Source organism: Rhinolophus hipposideros (assembly GCF_964194185.1).
Source record: "Rhinolophus hipposideros genome assembly, chromosome: 3".
In the NCBI taxonomy this organism is placed as follows: Eukaryota; Metazoa; Chordata; class Mammalia; order Chiroptera; family Rhinolophidae; genus Rhinolophus; species Rhinolophus hipposideros.
The window spans coordinates 690651-713184 of NC_138049.1; the positions used below are offsets into that span (position 1 = coordinate 690651).

Here is a 22534-nt window from a genome sequence, read left to right on the forward strand (position 1 = left end):
AAGCGCCCTGTGGCTGCAGCACAGTGCCGGTGTGGATGGGCCAGGGGTCGCTGTTGTGGGCTGGCCGGTCTTCACCATTGCCCATGGATAAAGAGGCGCCCTCCCGGCAGGAGCCCGGGCCCGAGGTCCAGAGCCAGTGGCGTTGGCTGCCCCGTGCAGGCCATACTCTTGGATGGCCCACAGTGTCTCATTGTCTTGGTCTCTGTCCCCTGGCCGTAGCCGCCTCTCCCCAGGGCCTGTGGGGATGCCCCCAGTGGTGGCCACCCGCACCACGCTGCTGAGCGCTCATCAACAGCCTGGGGTCTGTGACCAACCGTCACGCAGCTCTGCTCCGATCCAGCACCTCTCCCAGGGGACACAGTTTCATCTCAGTCACAAAACATGGGCTCACACATCATATGAGACCACTACACCACAGCTCTGGAAATGACCAGAGGACCCCAAAGCTCACGAGGGAGCACGGGCTCCATGGAATGGCCCGGCTCCAGGAGGCTGGACCAGTACTCCTATGTGCTGCCAGGAGACACAGCTGTGCAGCACAGAGTGGCCAAGTGTGGCTTGGGAGGGTGTGTTGTCAGCTAGGGCTCACAGGGCGTGCAGAGGACACTGGGATGCTGGCCATAGACATACCTGCTCAGATGCTTAACTGTGTAGGACAGGGACATGACGTCAAGAAACTCATAGTTAATTTTCCTGGCTGACACGGTAGCCAAGCTAAACTCTGATTTCTAACAAGAGAGATGCAAAACGTCTCAGACCTGCCGTGTGGAAGAAGGGAGTGGGCTGCGCTGCAAAACCAGGGGTCCCAGGGTTTGAAAGTGTGGTCTAGAGAGGCGGGCTGTCTAACTAGTCACGAGACAAGTTCAGGAAAATTGTCGGTCAGCCCTGGCGGAGAGCTGCTCCACGGGAAGGTCAAAATAGACAAAAATTTTGCAAGTATAGAACAGTCACAAATATAGCTGTATCTGCTGTTGTCACATTTATCTTACATTAACATGACAATCATCAGTTTTATCTTGTGTCACATATAAAATAATCAATGAAATAAGAGCATTAATGTAAGTTAACGTAAAAGCTCTTTCTTATTGATAGTGAGTCTTGAGGCTTTCTTTTTCATTGTCCATTTCTGTATTGTAATGGAACTTTGTGCTCTGGCCTTCTGAGCTATCCTGGGCTGCATTTAGACCATGTTACCTGGAACACAAAGTGCACACATGGGAGAGCTCAGACAGTGTATGGAAAGAGACGAGGTGCAGATGGAGGCCCATCTGTGCATTCAGAGCCCAGTGTGCATGGCCGTGCTCAGGCTGCAACACTGTCCTGGCAAGGGGAGAAAGCACGGGGAAGTCCGGGAAGTGTGAGGGCCCCGGGGTGGCAGCCCGCCCTCCTCAGGCTGGCGGGTGCCTGGACATGGGGAAAGATAGGGAGAAAGGAAACAGGAATCTGAAAACCTCTTATTTTCGTTTAAGATGTTTATAGTGGACATTTAGATTGTTTTTGATATTTTGGTACCATGTTTCCACAAAAGTAAGACCTAGCCAGATCATCAGCTCTAGTGTGTCTTTTGGAGCAAAAATTAATATAAGACCTGGTCTTAATATGATATAAGACTGGGTTTTACATAATATAATGTAAAACTGTTTATAATATAATCTAATAATATAATCTAATATTATATAATACTATATAATATTATATAATAATATAACATAATAAATATGATATAATATAATGTAATCCTGGGTATAATATAATGTAAGACCGGGTCTTATATTAATTTTTGCTCCAAAAGATGCATTAGAGCTGATTAGGTCTTATTTTGGAGGAAACATGGTATTATAAGTAATGTTTTGGTTACAGCTTGGAGCGTACAGTGTTTTCTATATACCTAGATTTATTTTCTCAAAATAGGTCATTAAAAGTACTACTACTGAGTAAAATAGCAAAAACTTTGAAAGGGTTCTGATAGATGCAGAGAAATACTTCTCAAAGTGTTTTCCGTTGTTTCCTTACCAGGTTAGGTTATTAACACTTTCATTATCTTTCATTATCTTTTCATATGTCTATTGGCCATCTGTATGTCCTCTTTGGAGAAATGTATATTTAGGTCCTCTGCCCATTTTTTAATTGGGTTGTTTGTTTGGTGTTGAGTTGTTTGAGTCCCTTATAAATTTTGGATATTAATCCCTTATAAGATGTACCATTGGTGAATATCTTCTCCCAGTCAGTAGGCAGCCTTTTCATTTTGTTGATGGTTTCCTTTGCTGTGAAAAAACTTTTTAGTTTGATGTAGTCCCATTTGTTTATTTGTTATTTTGTTTCCCTTGCCTGAGTGGATATATCAGAAAAAATATTATTAAGAGCAATGTCAGAGAGTTTACTACCTGTGTTTTCTTCTAGGAGTTTTATGGTTTTGGGTGTTACATGTAAGCCTTTAATCCATTTTGAGTTTATTCTTGTATATGGTGTAAAAAGGTGATCCAGTTTCATTTTTTTGAATGTATCTTCCCAGTTTTCTAAACACCATTTATTAAATAGACTGTTTTTACCCCAATGTATATTCTGGCCCTTTTTTTGTCATAGATTAAATGACCATATAGGCATGGGTTTAATTCCGGGTTCTCTGTTCTGTTCCATTGATCTATGTGTCTGTTTTTATGCCAGTACCGTGCTGTTTGGATTACTATAGCCTTGTAGTGTAGTTTGATGTCAGCAAGTGTGATACCTCCAGTTTTGTTCTTCTTTCTCAAGATCGCTTTGGCTTATTTGGGGTCTTTCGTGGTTCCATATAAATTCTTGTCACATTTTAGTTGAGAAAAATAAGAAAGTTTCACTAAGTTTGTTAGCAGCATTTGAATTTTTAAAAGAACTTGAGATTCACCATGTTTATAAGTTTATTAAATTTTTGAGAGTTAAAAACTTGGGAGCACTTTGCTTTTTTTGTCTTTAAACTGCGCAAGGAAATGTAATATATTAAATTTGAAATTAATCTTGACAATTTTAAAATAATTTAAGTTGTAAATTTAACTCATAACCTGATGAATTTTAATCACCATGAGTAGATTTTACATAAATCAAAGGCCACTTTGCATGTGATTGTTAAGATTTTCTAGATTTCTAAATATACAATAAATAAGATTAAGTTAATTAAAAGCTTAAGGAACTAAGGTTTTAAAAATTGAACTTGAGTAAATTGAATGATAAGGTTTAAAACCTCCGAATGGACCACCATCCCTCCCTCTGCAGGAAACCGTCTTGGTGCACCGGTAGCACCCCCTGTGTCCTCAGTGGGCCTTTGCATCGCTGGTCCCCCCCGCGCTGATGCTGAGCTGCGCGCCTGATGGTCAGGGGGGTGCAAGGTCTCTGCGCAACATGACCACGAAGAAGAAAGCCTTCTGTTGTGCACGAAGCAGGCCCCCACGCTCTCAGAGACTCTGCTCCATTTTAGTCACTTCCCGCCCCACAGTTGTGTGGTTTGTACTTGTCGTGGAGCCATGCCCCCCGCAGGAAAGGACGCCGTAGCACACAGTAAGTCCAGTAGTGTCCTCACGGTTTAAAGTAGGTGAACACATAGTATAGATTTTTAACATCTGGAAGAGGTGTTTATGGTAAATGAGACTTACTGGTCCCCTGAAATACTAAACATGTAATAGAGCAGGGTGGGCAGTGCCTTGTCTTGTTTGGAATAGCGCCCCAATTTACTTAGGTGTTTCCAATTTGGAATATTATGAAGAATTTAATGTTAAAACTCAGTCTTCTGATGATTGATTGAGGATAAAGTTTCGTCCTGGTATAACATTTTACCAAAAAATAGTCTTTGCATTTAGAAATTGGCCTGAAAGTCCAGGCAAAAACACGTAAAACACCATTCGTATTCTGTTCTTTGGAAAGGAAACATTTGTGTTTCTCTGCCAACCCCTAGCTGCTGACTGGCAAAATTCGTCTGGAGCAATATGGTGCTGTGTAAGCCGGATAACAATCTGTCTCCCAGACACACACTCTTCTAAAATGTTGGATGATGCCTCAGCCCAGTGGGGCTGAGTCAAACTGGCTTTATTTTCTCTAAATATAGCAACTGCCATGGATTTTTTTCTTTAGTGAATGCAGCACCTATGAGAATGGCTTTTCCTCCTGTTGAAGTGTAGTTGTCATACACCATTGTATCAGTCTCAGGTGTACACTAGTGTCTGGCACTTATGTACCTTATGGTGTGGTCACCTGCAGAGCTAGACTGTACGCCCTGTGTTCTACACTCCATCCTAAGGAACAATCCAATTCGAAAATGGGCAGAGGACCTGAGTGGACATTTCCCCAAAGAGGGCACACACCCAGTCACCCGGACAGAGGACCTCGTCCCAGGGCCTGCCGCTGGCTCCCTTCTCAGCTGGTCGCTGACCCCCGTCCCCGAACTGCCGAACCTGGGGCCTTGCAGTGAGCCTGTGTTCTTGCTCGCTGTCCCCCCACGTTCATTGCCAGCAGACTACCCAATCGCTCCTCCTCCTTCTCTGCTCTCTGATCCTCATCCCACTTCCAGCAGTTGCGCAGACATTTCATGCTGGTTTCTGCATCTCCCAACTTCCCTACGGCCAGTCTCCCATCTGCTGCCTGTTCTGGTCCCTCACCACTCGCTTTTGAGTGGGTGCCACTCACCCACAGACGGTGAGACTAAGCGTGGCAGGGCACGGAAGTGAGGTGCCATGCCTTCTGTTTGTGCTGCTGAGTGTGGTGTGTGCCCACGCCCGGAGCCGGTCCCCTTTGTTTTCAGGCGTTGGGTGCTGTCAGTGCCCCGGAGGGTCTGCTTTCGCGTCATTGCCCCAATTCTGATATGTTCTCTTTCCGTGTTCATTTAGTTCATCGAGTTCTCTCTGATTGCCCTTTACATTTCTTCACTGGTTCATGGGTTCTCCAAAAGTGTGCTGTTTTGCTTCCAATACTTGGGGTTTTTTCTGAGCTCTTTTATTGCTTTTTAATTCGACTCCATGTGATCAGAGGACATACTTGGCATGATTTAAATTTATTGAACTTTGTCCTATGTTCTGTGTTCACTTGAATGTGTATTTTGCTGGTGGTGCTGGAGTATTCTAGAAATAGCAATTAAGTCAAGTAGGCTAGCTGTGTCTCTCAAATCATCTGAGTACTTACCGATTGTCTATTTATTCTGTCAGCTATTGAGAAGGGGTTTGAAATCTCTGACCATAATGTGGGCTTTCCCTTTTTCCTTGTAATTCTATCAGTTTATTGCTTCCTGTATTTTTAAGCTACTCTGTTGGGTTTCTGATTGTTATGTCCTGTTGGTGAATAGACCCCTTTTGTTTTATGAAGTTTGATTCTTTCTTTCTTTCTTTGTTTTGAAATACAGTACTTTGATAGTAATACAGTCACTCTGCTTCCTTCTGAATGGTGTTAGGACTTTTTTTATTCTTTTTCTCTTAACTTGTTTGGGTCTTTATGTCTGAAGTGCATTTTTTATAGGTGGTATTTAGTTTGTCTTGCTCTTTTATCCAATTTGACTATCTCTGCTTTGAATTGATTTGTTTATACCATTTACATTTATTGCAATTGTTGATATGGTTATGTCTAAACTCGCATCTTTCTTATTTGTTTTCTGTTTGCCCATCTGATAGTTGTTTCCTTTAACTTTTGCCTTCTTTGGCTCAATTGGATGTTTTTTTACTCGTGTTTTATCACTTCCCTGGCTTTTATGTGTAATTCCTTGTTTTGTTGATTTGAGGCTGTTTTAAGGTTTATAGTGGAGTCTTTAACTTACGGCAGTTCCCCCTTTATCTACAGTCTAGAACCTCACAGCTGCCACCTCTCCTTTCCTATAGGACTTAGTGCTGCTCTTGTCATGTATTCTACTTTCCATTTGTTATAATTCCAAACCATTGTTAATTTTGTTTAAACAGTTATCGCTTAAAGAGATTTAAATAGTAATGCTAAAATCCTGTGTATTTGCCATGTAATTCTTCACCAAATCTTTGAGCCTTGGTCTTATATCTAACCCTTTGCTTATGTCAAAAATTGGGTTGTTGAATTATATGATCCTTGTGATTCTCCAAATAGCATTCTTCTCCACTGAGAGGATAGTTATAGTGTGGAACTGTGTATGTGTGTGCACGTGTGTGTGTGGTGGGTTTTTTAAATCTATATATACGTTATTTTGCATTTATGAAATATACACATGTGAATATATATAATACAATATACAGAAAAGTGATCTTAATGATTTGTGTCGTGGTGGTTGGTAACTGAGGGCTCTAGGGGGAAACTGACCAAGGTCTGAGAGCCAGTAAGCGACAGAGCAGTATGGAGCCCATCTTTATTTGGATTGACACCCATCGACTCTCTGCTTTGACTTTTGCCTCTGATGCCGTGTTCACCTTCCTGGCAGGCTACGTGCCAGCCTCCCCGCACACTGGCTACAGCGGGTCTAACTTAGAGTTTCTCTTTTTGCTGCTTGCCCAAGACAGATTTCTTATTTGTAGCCAAGGACAGAATGGTTTGAATTCGATTTAAATATTTTGTTGTACTCAGTAGGTATTTGCTGCATAACAGCCACTATTCTAGGTGCTTTATTGAATTATCATATCCTTAGAAATGGGCACTATTATCTTTGAGTTACAGATAGGGAAACTGAGGCACGAGGAGAAGAAAATATTTGAGTAAGTCCGCACAGTGGTAAGTGGATATGCTAAGACCAGCACTCTCTGGACAGATTTTGGATCCCACACTCGGTGTTACTGTCCCCAGCACTGCACCCCCAGGGAGCTGAGTGAGAACAGCAGACTGGTTACAGTGCCACCCTGGGGACCAGGGAGGCTCCTGGGAGACGAGGACTTGAGACACGTGGGACCTTCCGAGGCAGCTACACGAGTAGAGGTCATATCTTACTCACTGTGGGGACCTAGGACTGGAATGTTTTCCATCTTAGATTTATTGACTAGAACTAAATTCCAAATCAAGGTTTCTAAAAAGTTGCTTGTTTCAGTTCTAGGCAAGGGAATGTAATTATATTTTTATTAATATGGCATTGCTACTTGTATTATTCTAGCCATTGAGTGCTTTCAAATATGTGTTTTCACATATGACATTCTAGCTCTGAGGAGTGTGTGATTTCCAGGTATTTCCTGACTGTCTCATCGTGCCCACACCATAAAAGTTAATTTCATCCCTGAAAATGACAGTACCTTTCCTTTTGGAAAATATTCTGCAGATTCGAGTACAGTTAACGTACAAATCATAAATTTAAATGCAATACAGACAGAGAACTAGGAGGCCTACGTCACATGACTTATTTTAATATTCAAGTAATTTTCTATCATAGCCAAAAGCGGCACCACAAATCTGTCTTCGCTGTAGTGGCACAAGTTGTCCAAGTGAGACATTTAGAAGATGAGACATAAATAAGGCATTGACTTCAGATTTGGGGTTGCCGGTGGAATTCCTTGAACAGAAAGGGAACGGGACTGGACTGTGAGACCAGTGGGGTAGGTCTTTTTGAGCTGCAGACCATCTAAGGCAGTTGGGGCTGGCGCTTCCCCACAGAGAGCGTTAGGTCCCCCAGCACAGGACGGAAGGTCCCCACTGACCCGTGGGGGGCACAGCTCATTGCAGGACTCAGGTGGCAATGCCTTCCCTCTTGTCAGCAGTATCAAAATGAAGTCTGTTTTGCACGGACCACAGACAGGTGTTGGACTTACCTTAGCTGCATGACAGACACTTGGATTGGAACATCCTCGTGTAAAAATACACCTGTGCAAACATGTGCTAGAGTGTTTCTGGGGGGTGAAGACATGTGGGCCCCCTCCCCAGACACTTTGTCCATGGACCCGTGGAGAGGCCGCACAGCGGGTTACCACAGCGTCGGGACTTTGTGGCAGTCGTCTCAGGTCATGCTTAGAGGAGCTTTGTTGTCCCCTGGAAAATGGTGTGCTGTCTGTCCCAGGTGAGCGCTGGCCATCCCAGGGGACAGTCCCCAGTGAGCGCCGGCCATCCCAGGTGACAGTCCCAGGAGAGCGATGGCCATCCATACTGTGTTTCCACCGCTGACTTGTGTCCTGCACCCGTCATTCCCAAGCAGGAACTTCTCTGGCCTCAGCCCGGTGCTGCTCTTGTCCCCACTGCCTGGCAGGCACCCCAAGTCTGCCTGCACCTCCGTGATGGCACCTCCCCAGCTGTAGTAAATCGAAGCTGCCTGAGGCCCCTGGGTCACACATGGGACTGGCCCGGTGGACAACAGTGCGGAGGTTCGTAGTCAGAGATGCTCCAAAGTCACTCAGTGACACCCTCGAGGAGGGTGTCATGTCACGGCTTGTGGGAGAATGGAGGCAAGGGCAGCACTGGACCAATTTCTGACGGGATGTGGGTCACACATGCTCGCTTGACCCAGAGCATTGTAACTCATGGGGGAAATATGATGGCGTGTTTTATTTCATAATGTCAGTTTTTAGCAATTATCAACACAGCATGGAGTTAAGGGTTTCTAGACAACAGGGTTTCTGTGAACACTGGGAAGACACCTACCTGTGCTTATACTATTGTCATACTTTTTGTCTAATGTGTCTAATGTAGAAATTGACAAAGAACAGTCTCATTTCTTTTAACGCACCTTCGTGACCATTTTCTAAGTACTTGAAGGGAAAAACAAGATATTTTCCTGTACTTTGATATTTTTAATCAACATAAAATCAATTTTTGAATAAAAATAGAAAAGGAAAGATTGAAGGTAGAAGTCAGAGTGTGGACAGTTTACCTGCAGTAGTTGTAAAATGATACGTAGGAGACTGCCTCCCTCCCCTTTTGTGCAGGTAACTGCCACACAGGCCCCAGGCTCAGGCCTGGCGGGCGAGTGTGTCCCGGGCACAACTGTGAGCCTCGCCCCTCATGCAGACCGGCTTCTTCACGCCGGGAGCCCCACATGCCTCCCTAGTCGGTCCTCATGTCCACACCACAGACGAAAGCGTCCTGACATCTGTCACAGGGAAGGCTCCTGGCTTTTCTAGATTGTCGCTGTAATGGAAACTGGCCCAGCGTAGTGATTTTAAATGTCCTGTGCTGTGGCCAGTATGGAGCTCTTCCTTTAGCGGTGAAGCGTTGCCTTGTACGGGCAGCACAGTGTGACCACGAGCTCCCCAAGGTCAGGCGGGGGGGCCACCCACACCCCGCTGGCAGGTCCCTGTGGGACAGCCCAGTGTGGCATGGGTCAGCCTCAGTGGGTTTTGTTAGTCTTGTTAATTTCCGCTACTTTGGTATTTTTGTTGTGGTTTTCATTTGTATTTCTATAACAGTAAGTGATATGGAACACTTTATCGTGTTTATAGGTCTATTTTAATTGTTTTCTTATTACTGAGTTGCAGAACTTGAAATGAACGTATTGTGGATACTATCGTGTGTTGGGTGCTGCCGAGGCCCCTGCGGCCAGGAGGGCTCGGCCTGAGGGGAAGGACGAGGAGATTGAGAAAAGACATCGAGACAGGAAAGCTGGGATCCGAAGGTCCACCGTCCACGGATGGCGGAGCAGTGGCGCAGTCTTTATTTCACACACAGCTTATATACAGTCTTAGAACAGTTGTCCGTACAAACAAGTGTTAGCAGAACAAGCAGGTATTATCAGAACATTTTGTTTTGTGTGTTGGCGAGTTCGCATGTCTGTGGCTGCGTTAGTGTCACCTTGTACTTTCTGGGAAGATGCTGAGGCGAGGCTTCCCAGGGGAATGACCTTGCAGCTGCGAGGCCCTTGTCAGCTCACAGCCTGCTCCCCACAGGGTACATGTATTTCAGATATTTCCCCTAATCTGTGGCTTGTCCATTTTTATTGTACTAATGTCTTTAATGAGCGTAAGTTTTAAATTTTCTGAAATCCAACTTTTACTTTCTGCTCTCTGTGGTCGGAGAAGGCTTTGCCGACCCAAAGGCTGCGCAGCTCTGCTGCCCGTTTCCTTCTCTCGGAGGTGTCTCGCTTTCATGATGTGTGTGTCTGTGTCCCATCATGTCGCTGTCTGCTGCTCCGAAACAGTGTCAGCAGAAACTCAGGGTTCAAAACAGCACACTCTCATTATCTGCCACCTTCTGTGGGTGCAGAGCCTGGATGGCCCCGCGGGGTTCTCACACAGGGTCTCGGGCTGTGACGAGACGGCCACTTGTCTGCTGCGTCCTCACCGGGCGCTCTCCTGGGGACAGCCCACTTCCAGGCCCACTCAGGCTGTTGGTGGGAGCAGATCTGGTGGGTGGAGGACTGGGGGCTTCAGCCTCTTACTGGCCACGGGCCGGAGGCCGCCCTGCGCTCTGAGAAGCCACTGCTCTTCCTCCCCACTGTGGGTCTCAACAAGGCTGCCTGCTTCCTGAGAGTCAGCAAAGGGGAGACACGCCAGTCGGACGGTCTCAGGTGTGAAGCAGGGCCACGTAGTTTTGCACAGCCCATCATTTGCTGTATCCTGCAGGGTGGGAGCCAGGCCCAGCCCCCCACGCCGGGTCCGGGAGGCGTCACGCTGCACCGGCACCAACAGGCTGTGTCTTGCCGTCATATCCGTCATGAGTAAACTGTGGGGTGTGGGGGGAGGAATAGGTCCACATCCATTATTTTCCGTTGAATATCTGTTTGCCCCAGTAATACTCGTTAGAAAATACTTCCCTTTTTCCATTGACTTTCATGGGTGTCTTGTTGAAAATCAATGAACTCTTAAGTGTAGGTGAAATCTCATTCAATGTTTAATCTTTGCATAATTTTGAAAGATTTTAAGGTTATTAATTTGGTTTCTTGTTACAGCACTATGGTTGTCACTGCAATTGTCTAGTGAAGATGGTTCTTCTCTCTCCTGATAGAATCTCTACAATATTTGACAGTCTTAGGATTCCATTATAAATTGAAGACTCATTCATGTTTTTCTGGAGAATCCCTCAGTATAGTCACTGAGCTGTGTTGTAATCAGCCTCCTGCATAGTTCCATCACAGATTTGCTGTCACTTTACAATGTTCTATCTCCCCGAGGTGTTTAGTGAAAAACATGTGATGACTGCTGGCCACGCCCCCACTGGCCTAGGACACTCCCACCGCAGCTTGTCCGGCCAGGTCTGTCCTGCTCAGCCAGCCTTCCTCCTGCACAGAGGCCTGTCCCCAGCTGGGATGCCTCTTCTTTGGGGGACCTGCTCGGCCAGGATCGGTCCTGGGTCTTGTTTGCCGGACTGGGTTTCCTGTTCACCCTTTCGGCCTCGTTGCAGTTTGCTGACCTTCACGAATTATAAAAGTGTTTCTTTAATATATCATGTTGTTTCCTATTTATTTGGAAGAGGAGGAAGCCTAGAAATGGTCTTTCATTAAAAATAATCTTTATTAAGTGACATTAAAGGTTTATCATTATTTGTTACATTAGAATTTTTTTGAGTCTCAGAATACTTTGTTTGACTTGTGTCTTCAGGACACACTTGCCAGACAGAGCAAGGCCATAGGTCCCCGTTTCTTTTCCTTCTGCTGGATTGGCTCATGGTTGCAATTCATAGGCGGTACTGTGGACATCGGTCCTTCTGTTGAAAAATTACCCGTCCTATCTTGGTGAGACAAAGCTTGTCTTTGATTATATTCCTCAAAAAGGGCCCGTAGTTGCAGGGCCCCGGTTCTTGCATGTTTAGCCTGGTTTTCTGTACCTTGGGTACTGGAAGAACAGGTTGTCTGGACACAAAATGCTTGGTGCACATTCTGACTGAAGGTTGCAAATGCTGCTGTGTTGTCTTGTACACTGTTGTTTTTAGAAAGCTGATGTCAGTCTAACTCCTGTGTAACTTGCCTGACGTCGCCTGGAGGCCTTGACAATTTTCCCATCGTCTGTGATGCTGTTTTAGAGTCCTCTGTCGGGCAGTTCTCCCTGGTCAGGCGGCCCTCTCAGCGTCAGGATTCCGGTCCTTGCTTACATATCTGACAAGTGTCCTTAGATTATAGTTTCAAATATTTATTCTGTTCCATTGTTCACTTTTCCTTCTGCAGAGACTCTAGCTTTATGTATGTTATTCTGCCTGTCTTCCATTTCACTTTTCTTAATCCTTTCACTTTTTTATCCCATTTTCATGTTTTTGGTGGCTTTCTTGCCTTTCTTCAGTGCTCTTAGTTACATTTTTATTTGAGTCTGTTCTTCTTTACTCACTTTGTAATTTATCCTAAATTCTGAGAGAGAGAGACATTGTAGACAGCAAACAGTGAAACTAAAGCCTAGATGGGGTGCTTTCAGTAGCGCATGGATGGGTAGTACACTGTGATACTCTCTTTCCTAGGAAATGACCTGAGCACACAGCCCACTAAGCTGAAGGCTGGTACAGAGTGGGAGGCAGGAGATACAGAACGTACTGATCCTCTCCGGGCAGTCGTGGAGGGAATGCCAGACCTCCGCTGTGTGCCAGGTTCCCACAGGTGGATGGAGGCTTCTGGGAGAGCTCCCAGAATAAAGGGCGATACTGAGAAAACAGAAAATCAACATAGGATGACTTTTTTATTAATAAGCATTAAAGAGAATTAGGTAGTTTTAAAAAACAAAGCAAAGTCACCCTTGGCTTCTGTGTGACTGAACTGGGTCTGTGGGTGGAAGCTTCAGAAAGATTGATTTTAGTCCATGTAACAAGGAGCTCCAATTAAAGTGTCTTAAAAAGATCAGGTTCTGTTCCAGGGAAGTGTCCTCCGCCTGCAGGCTGAGACGGAACCACTTGGAGATGTCGTGGGGGAGACCTATGGCTGCTTCCCAGCCCGATACCCTAGAGTCCTTTCACCATACTTTCCAATTTCAAATACTATGGCGAAGTGTCAGCATATATTCAATATATCATGGATCGGCATGAACCTGTCCCCTGGTTTCAGCAGGTATCAACTCATGTCATTTTGTTTTACTTGACCCCCAACACATATGCTATTTATTTTGAAGAAAACTCCTGGCACATTCGCTATCTTGTGGCTGTAAATATTTTGCACACAGTTACCCTCCAAAGATAAGGACCCTCGGTGCTACATTTGGAAACAACTTATTGAGATATGATACTCCTGGCTTGCAGTTTAATACATGACAAGTCCTTCCATTTCTTGCCACGTGTCCCTTCTGCCACCCAGTCCAGCTCCCACTCTCTCTCACCTGGACTGCCTTCCCTACTGCCGGTTCTCCACCCAGCAGCCGAATGAGGTTTCCAAAACCAATCAGGCCATGTCACTCTTCTCCTACTTCACACTGTCTGCAGTAGGTTCAAAGCTCCTTACGTGGTCTGAGACCTCACACCAACTGGTCCTGCACTTCCGTAGCCTCCAGCACACTTCTCCCTGTCCAATAAGCTCTGTCCTTACAGGCATATTTTTTATTTCTTTTTTTACATTAAATTTATTGGTGTGACACTGGTTAATACAATTGTAAAGGTTTCAGGTGTTCAATTCTGTAATACATTATCTATATCTCACATTGTGCGTTCACCACCCAGAGTCAGTTCTCCTTCCATCACCATACATTTGGACTCCTTTGCTGTCTTCTATTACCCCCTCCCCCCTTACCCTCTGGTAACCCTAAACTAGTGTCTGTGTCTGTGAGTTTTTGTTTCTTCATTTGTTTGTCTTGTTTGTTTGTTGCCTTCAGTTTTATATCCCACATATGAGTGAAGTCATATGGTTCTCGACTTTTTCTGACTTATTTCTTTAGCATGACAATCTCAAGATCCATCCACATTGTCACAAATGGCACTATTTCATCTTTTCTTATTGTAGAATAGTATTCCATGGTGTATATACACCACAACTTCTTTATCCATTCATCTATTGAAGGACACTTTGGTTGTTTCCATGTCTTGGCCACCACAAATAATGTTGCAATGAACATCAGGGTACATATATCTTTTTGGATAAATGTTTTCAGATTTTGGGTAGATACCCAGGAGATGGATTGCTGGGTAATATGGTAATTCTATTCTTAATTACTTGAGAACTCTCCATGCTGTGTCTATTTCTCACCAACGTTTTCCACTTTAGGACTTTTGTACTTGCCACTCCTCCTGACCAGAATGGTTTTTCCAGAAGTTTTCTCCTGAGTGGCTTCTTATCTTTTGGATCTCAGTTCACAAATCATATCTTGAGAGGCCTCTTCTGACCACCCAATTTGGAGCAATCCCCCCCCCCCTCAGTCTCTGTACGTCTTCCTGTTTTATATTCTCCACAGCACAGTATCCTCTCACAGCATCTGGTCGACTGTGTGTCCACTTGCTCACAGCTGCTCCTGCTGCAGAACGTAAGCTCCATGACAAGAGGGACGGCACCTGTCTTGTTTAAGCCGGGACGCGAGTCTTCAGGCAGCTGGCCTGTGGTCTGTTCTCTCTCAGCCACTATAGGACATGTTCCCCTCGAGGGCCACACTGGGGGAAAAAGAAGGGACCCTGCCCATTAACGCGGGGATAACTGGCCAGGTAAATGGACACAACTGTTTGCTGGCAAGTGAGTCCTTTCTAGATGATGCTTTCAGCAGGTGTCCCCGGATTACGCCTGCATGGAAAATAAACCTGTGACCTAAGTGTGCACTGTGACTCCCTAGAGAACGCTGTGCAAGCCACACAGCTCTCAGAGGCCCAAAGAGGACATGTTCTCCCCTGAAGGCCCCCCGCCCCATGTGGGCCGGACACCCGGCCTCCTCTGAGGCCTGAGAGGGGAAGAAGGCCCGGGAGCTACACAGGCCCTCCCTGACTTCTTCCTGCTCCTCTGTGCCTTGCCACCGCTGTGCCCTTGACATTGTGGTGAAACTCGACGCTGATTCGTGTGTGTCCTGTTTGACGAAGCTGTGAGCCCTTTGGCCTAGTCTCGGCCCGCAGCACTGCTCGGCTCAGGCCGCATAGAACACACATGACACAGAGGGTAACTGCAGTGAACACCCATGTTGTCGTAGCGTTTGTCTTCATTTTAAGCAATCGGTGTGAGAATAAGCCAGCTTTATCAGTTCCACACCTCAAATGCCATGCTCAGATATCTAGAACTATCCCTCGATTTCTGGTGCCAGTAGCTAGAATCAAAGCTCCTAAAAGTAATTGACATAGTTTGGAAAATGCTTCCTTGCAAATACTTAATGACTCTGAAAGCGTTGGAGAGAGGTGTAGACCCGATGGCCATGCAGAGCTGGTGCGGGGCCGAGGGGTGGAGGGTGCCAGACCCACCGTGGCCGTGGTCCTGACACAAGGCGTACCACTACGTTCTTACTGCCTTCTCCTGACGGCCATCTTAGAAGGGAAAGGTCCTCAAGCTAGAAGCCACAGAAGACTTCACCCCCCTGGAGCCAGCACTTCATTTCTACTCTGTTTGAGCCTGTTTTTGTTACTGGCACAGAAGAATAGTCAGTATTTTCCAGAGATGAAGCCGTACAGGCGTGCTGGCAGCTTCTGTGAAGTGACCCCTGGGTCTTCAGTGTGGTTACTGTCCTCTTCCTTTAGTGCAAGTGTGTGTGTGGGAAAGGCGGTGGGTTCCATGCGGACAAAATCCGGAACTGTGGGTGGCCTTGTGGTCTTCTGCTGGAAGCACCACTCTAACACGTGTGTATTGGGTACAAAAGCTAAGCAGTAATCACTCTCGTTTACCATGAACAATTGATACAAATCTGTGTAGATGACTGCGTTCTCCGACCTTCACCTTGAATTTCGGTCTTACCCTCTTGTCCCTCACCAAGTTTTATCTTGCATCAACTTCCAGAAAGATGGAAAGTTCCCAAGTTTGGGTGGTCTCAGTGCAGGCAGATAGCACACTGTGAAGTTGTTACACTGCATTTTAAACCAGGGCGCAGATGATTTAAGCTACATTAAGTACGTCTGGGCCAAGTTAATGAGCCTCATTTCCCAGGGGAAGGTGAACTACTGGAAAATATTTTATTGCCTTTTAATTTTGCCTATTGCTTTCCATGATTTATGTCAGGTTATAAAAGAAAGAAAAAAGAATTTCTAATAGATGAGTTTATTTTTTTGCCCTGTTGCTGAATTTAAGATTGAAATACTTCATGGTATTCCTGTATGGCTCTGATACCTTTTAACTGTTGGACCAAAGGAGATCTAACAATATATCTTTGAGTTTTATAGAAAATTCTGGAACAAGAATATGGGCACTAAGCAGACTCCTCATCGCTGGCGTGCCACGAGACCTGTCCTCGTTCTTTGTTGCAAGTCATTTCATGTGCCGCTCCTTATGTTCTCTGCCACTGACGTGACTGAGCTCACTGTGCTGCCTGGTGATACTGAACAATGACAGAATATCAGCACTAGCTGGGACTTAAATCATCTGCTTCCGTGTGTAGCCTAAAGAAAATAAGTGACCTATCAACAATTATAGAGAGAGTTTATAGCAGAGCAAATATCACAGAAGTCTCCGGAGTCCTGGACTGGAGCTGTTTTCCCACTGTACCATCGTAGCCTTTCAGTACAATTTAGTATTTTAACTAAGTTATGAATGGTTAGCTATTTTATTTTCTAGGTAAGTCATCTTATAAAATTATACCTTAAGTAGTTCAAAGAAGAATTGGAAAGATAGTCATTCATAGATATCCATCATACTAAAGTGTTCTTATAGGTGAGTAGGAAATACAAATAATTTAAGTTTTACCTGAGTGAGAAATTTGTATATCCAGATGTTAGAATATATGAAATTTCCAAGTAGAGGAGTGAAGGATAAGAGCTTGAGCTGATCAAGGAAAACAAGAGAAGACTCAAATTACTAAAATCAGAAATGGAAGTGGGCCTCACTACCAACCTTACCAGTAAATTAGGTGGCGTGAATGAGATGGAAAAATTCCTAGGAAGACATAAGTGATTGCAGTTGACTCAAGAATAAAGAGAAAATTTTAATAGTTTTATAAAAGTAAGGAGGTTAAATTGTAATAGTAATAATAATGATAATAATAATAAATTTCCACAAAGAAAATCTCAGGGCAAGATGACGTAACAGATGAGTCCTGCCAGGCCTTTAAAGAAGAATTAATGCTACTTCTTCACATGCTCTTCCAAGAAATTAGAGGGAACACATCACAACTCATTCACTGAGGTCAGCCTTACTCTGATAAAAAAAAAAAAATCAGAACAGAAAATTAAGGCCAATATCTTTTATAAAAAAATGCAAAAACCCTGAACAAATTACTAGCAAATCAAATACAGCTATATATAAAAAGGACTATAGGTCATTGCCAAGTGAGATTTATCCCAGGAATGCAGATTGGTTTAACAAAAATTAATGTAATGCATTATACCAGTAAATAAAAATAAAACATGATCTCTCAATAGACAGAGAAAAGTTGTTTGATGCAGTTTGCACCCATGTATGAAAGATCCAAACAACAGTAGCCACTGAAGTTCTCCGTGAAAACTGTCTTTGAAAATCTCACCGCCGGCCTTCTCAGTGTGGAGTCTGGATACTTTCCCCCAAGGACGAGGAGGAAGAGAGGACATGTGCTCTCACGCTCCCACTCGCGATGGTGCTGGAGGCTCCAGTCAGGGCGGTCAGGCAGGAAACACACACACTCACCTCTCGAGGACCGTGACCAGCGGGGGGCCCGCGGTTGCTTACACGGCTGTGTCTGCTGTCGTGTGGGGGCCGTTCTGTATGCTTGTGGCTCCGAAGTTTGTGGTGCCCGGATGTGCTGCTCTGCCTCTGGCTTGTCTGTCTTGGGGACACAGAGACTATGTGACCTGTTCAGACAGTCCTCAGCTCAGGCCTGCCATCAAGGAGAGGCTTAGATTCCAGTCAAGCACCGGCTGTCCGGGATCTTTCTCAGGAGGCAGAGATTCTCCAGGACCCTCCACACTCACACCAGGCATTCCCTGTGACAATGTCAGAAGCTCCCAGTTAGTCCTGAGCTGGGGCGTCACTGGTTCCACCTGCTGCTGTTCCTCTCACCTCATCCATCTTCCTCCAAACCACGTGGGCTCTGTGTCCTTCACGTGCTGTTTTCTTTCCTTCTGCGAAAATCCTCTCCTGTCTCTCTAGCGAGTTCTTGCTTGTCCGTCAAGGCCTGACCTTCCCAGGTGTGTTCTCCTCTGGGAGCGCCCCCCACCCCCCTTCTTTGGGGTGAGTCTTGGGCGTTGCCCCAGCTCCTCTATAATTTACTTTGACTTCCTATGAACCCTACAGCCCCCATGGCCCAGCACATTCTTTGGCACACATTAACATTAACGGTGCTCCAAATACATGTTGAGTTGGCATTGGTAGATGGCCTGAGGGTGACGCAGGACCAGGGACGACTCCCTTCAAGGTGTGACACACCCTCAGCATCTCGTTTTTCTCAGGTTCACCGGTCCTGGGGGTCTCGGGTGAGGCGGTGTCAGAAGCCAGAGCTTAAAATTCTTACCTAACTGTGCAAAGAACATGTTTTCCCACCTGCCTGACACACACACCGCTATCGCACCGAGACTGAAAAATCACGTAAAGCTATGAGTGTTGTATGACTGAGGTGAACAAGATTTAAAGATAGTTCATTACGGTTCTCATTGTGCCAGTTTGGTGACAATAGAGTTAAACCATCATTTAACGAAAAACAGTGAAACAGGGCAGGCTCGGTGAGGGAGGGTGCTTCTTCCCATTGTCACTTCGCGACAGGTCTCCTCCAGGTGTTTGCTTCCAACCGAGGAGCCTGGGTCAGCTGCACCCCACAGGTAGGGCGAGGCACGACTCGCAAGGTGGGTACTTCCTAAACATGTGGGTTTTCAAAAGGTAAAAGCGGCTCGGTAGGGAGAAAACATGACATATATTCCCCGAAGCCAGGCAAGAATACTGGCTCCATGTTGGTTATAAATATAGTGCACACAGTAGGGTTACCGTAGAGGAACGCTACGTAAAAGCTTCGTGGAGTTAACTTTGTGCTCGCTTGCAGCATGATAGTATCTGAGTATGATATTTTCTTCTGAGATCTGGGCTACAAAAGAGAGCTTGGAAGGTAGTTCCTGTAAGACCGTGGTATGTCTGTCTTCCGTGGAGCTGTATGTCGGTATGTACCTGGTTCAATGCTGAGAGTTAGTGCTGGGGCAGCGTTCTCCGTTGGCTCCTGGACAGATCCAGTGAGGACCAGTGCCTGTGGGAAGATCCACAGAAAGGTCCATGTTGGTTTCAGTTCCAGAAAGTGTTAGTGTGTTCGTTTTTACAGAAATGTGTAGCTGCACTTGGGAATGTAAAATCCGACCCCAGAAAGCTATAGCACTCCATTTTATTAAAATATTACAGTTCAAAGAATATGTGTATGTACAAAATGCAATCCATCCATTATTCATTCAACAAATGTTTAGTGAACATGAGAAGCAGTAGTGAGCAGGCTGGCAGGATCCTTCTCATGGAATTGTCTAGTGAAGAGCACGGACAGTAAATGCTAAAAATAAACAAAATCAGGACAGGCAGTGTTAGGCATTCTGACGGCACAGCACTTGGTGTGGGGGTTCCCGAGTGGAAGGCTGTGCAGTCAAAGCAAACACGACCTCCTGGAAATGCAGAAGGACTGTGTTCTCTAGAAATCAGGTGTGTGTGACGGGCTTTGCGACATTTTTCAGAAGAGCAATTCTCTAATGTAGAATTTAGGCCTCTGGCTGAGGATCACCTTATAATTCAGGCTTTTGGTAATTGGTGTGTTGTTTTACTTCCGTTCACGGCGTAGAGAGGTCGAGTGCCTTGTCAGTGAGGGCGAGGGGAGGCGTGGCCCTGGCGCTGACCTGCTGTCAGGACAGCGCTGTGTCACGCCCGCCTTGCATACCGGAGCCAGTGATGTGATGTGCCGGGCCGAAGACACAGACTCCGAGCCCAAACCTGGCTGCGTCCGTCCCGCACTGCTGAGGCCGTGCGCTCCTGCTCAGACCCATACTGGCATGTGCTGTGCCGCGGACATAGGACTGACGTGCGCCATTCACGGAGATGAAGCGTTTGTAATTCTGGGGACAGGGAACATGGCGCTCGGAAAGCAGCAGGGAGAGGCAGGCAGTGTCCGAACTCTGCCCCTCAGGCTGTGGCTGTGCTGGTGGAGGGGCCCCCGGGGTTCCCACAGTGGGAGCTGAGGGCCTCGTGTAGCACGCGGACCCCTCGCTGTGACAGGAGGCCTGCATTTCCAGTGACACATTTGTAACTGCTTGTGTTGTAGCTTTTGAGTTTCGGCCACGGAAGATGGTTCACATTATAGCTAATGGTTGTTGATCTAACATCTGGCTGGTGGAGGCTATTTGTTTCTGAGGGTCTGGCAGAGCTTGCGTTTCTGCGAACCCTCGTTGCCGTGGCCTCCAGCCCCAAGCACGCTGTGGTCACATCGCAGGAATGTGACAGTTGGACTGTAATTTTAGTTCTGCTCAATTTCCTTGTAAATGATTTATAAGCTCAACTTGAAAAATTCATCTTTAAATAAGTTGCAGCATTTTAGTTATCGTCAACACATAGGATTCCTCTTACACATAATTCTATTATTATAGTTATTGCACAATGCTGATGAGGATTGTGAATTATAAAAACATGGCAACCGTTGTTCTTTGTATTCAAGGATAAGCAGCATTCAAGAGAACAGCTACATGATTCCACGGAGGGAGACACAGTAACAAAACTGCCCACATATGAAGCCACACAGATTTTGCTATATTTGTGCCTGTGGTAATCTAATGGGATTTTTAAAATGGTGACTCATTTAAATGAGCCTGGTCCAAAAGTTACTTCCTTCATTTATTCATAAAGGACAAGCTAGGGTTGAATTAAGAAGTGGATCAGAGCCTCTAATCTAATGAGTATGGTTTGGCCTTGATAGAAAAAATATTCTTAGCACAATTTGCAAAATATGCAGTCGTTTTATGAAAATGTTAAGATTTAAGATTCAGATGCACAGAAATAATATGTTGGTGGAATTACTTTGTTAACTTCAGAAATGATATTTCTAGATACTTTCCCATTTTGTAAAGAATCAATCAATATATACTGATTTGGAAAATGTGTAGAAATACATGTGAACACAGCAGCTCCTAGCGGTCTCACCCCGACATGTAACCGCTGTGAACACATTCCTGCACGAACCCTCAGGTTTCCTCCTGAGCGTGCGTGGCTGCTTCTGTGTGTGCACACACAGACACATACATGCCGCCTAGGAACACGAGAGCCTACTGCACGTACTGGGTTCCGCCTCATGTTCGCGGGATTGGATTGGATATCCGCATCGAGCTCTGTCGTACGACGCACCGTAGTTTATCGGGCCAGTGGCTCCCTGTGGTGTTCAGACAGCTTCTCATTTGTTTGGCTGGTCCGTGTGCTGAGCATTGTAGAAAATCCATTCTTTGTACGTCTGCGATTGCTTCCCTGTAAGAATTTTCAGGAGTGTAACTGCGAGTTAACGTCCTTATTTTTTAACAGTTTTTTGATAAATGTTGCCAAATTTTCTCTAAAAGTTTGAATCAATTCTATTATATATCTTCTAATAGAGTGTGAGGAAGCTGTGTGTCTACATGAAACAATACAAATTACTATTTTTAAATTGTCACACAAATCACAGGCCTTTCCCCAGACTGGAAGGGCGAGGAGAGAAGTAACTCACGTTTCAGTTCTTACGGAGAAGCCCCTCATCTGGGGTTCACGGGGGGACATCTGCCGAGCAGGCAGAGTGTTAGTCCCTGGACAGCAAGACAAGGACTGTGCTGAGTGTCTGGGGCAGATGCGTTTCATTTTTTGTGAATTATTTATCCACCCTTTAAATTTTTTTAATTGGGATACTTTTTTAAAATTTAGTTATCATTCCCTTTTCACATGTTAGCAGTGATTTTTAAAAATATATCTAAGATTTATTTTTATTATTAGACTTAGGAGAACTTTCACCTAAGATCACATATTTACTGATGTGTTCCCAATTTTGTTTCATATTTACATAATTTATCCTGATGTACTTTTAATTTTACTTAAAATGTAATCCTTGAGGGTTATATTTTTATGTATGGTACTAGGCAAGGCTGTGACCCATTTACTTTCCCCCCAAAGGGTTAGCTGGTACCCCAGTCCTGAAGTCATTTTACCTCACTAGTTTGCCAGGTCCTTCGTGTGATATTCTTGGGTCTGCGTCTTAACCTTATTTTCTATCCCAGCACAGCCCACCAATTGTGATTACGTACTAGCTTTATAATAATTACTCCTCAATAGCCCTTTAAAAGTTTTACTTAGTTGTTTTTAAAAATAATTTTATTATACAAAATGTCAGATGTATCTAAAGGTAAGGAGGGCACCTCATGAGCCGGAGGTTTGTCACCAGCTTACATGGTCATCGGACATCCTGTCCCAGGATGGGCTCACCTCAGGACTGTCACAGAGAGCAGCTCATCTGCAAATATTTCAGGGTGTATTTTTATTAGATATTTATTGAGCTACAACATACATGACTTAAAATACACCATTTTTAACTGTGCAGTGCAGTTGGTTTAAGCATATTTACATATTGTGCAACCATCACCACTGTTGTTCCAAAGCATTTCCATCACCCCCAAAAGAAACCCCGTCCCTACGAGCCGTCAGTCCAGGTCCTCCCTCCTAACCTCCTGGCAACTGCTCATCTACCTTCTGTCCTTT

The 22534-nt window shown here is 45.1% G+C and overlaps 1 protein-coding gene across 21 annotated transcripts in view; it reads left to right on the forward strand.

Annotated features, from left to right (window-relative positions):
- The window catches only part of WDR27 (WD repeat domain 27), a 132112-nt gene that overhangs the window by 85614 nt on the left and 23964 nt on the right, over positions 1-22534 (forward strand). For 2 of the 21 annotated variants that reach the window (XR_013993086.1, XR_013993087.1), the window contains exon 26: positions 3247-3528. The exons of the other annotated variants lie outside the window; for them this stretch is intronic. The gene's annotated coding sequence lies outside the window, so the exon portion shown is untranslated. The remainder of the gene's footprint in view (positions 1-3246; positions 3529-22534) is intronic. 21 annotated transcript variants of the gene reach the window in all.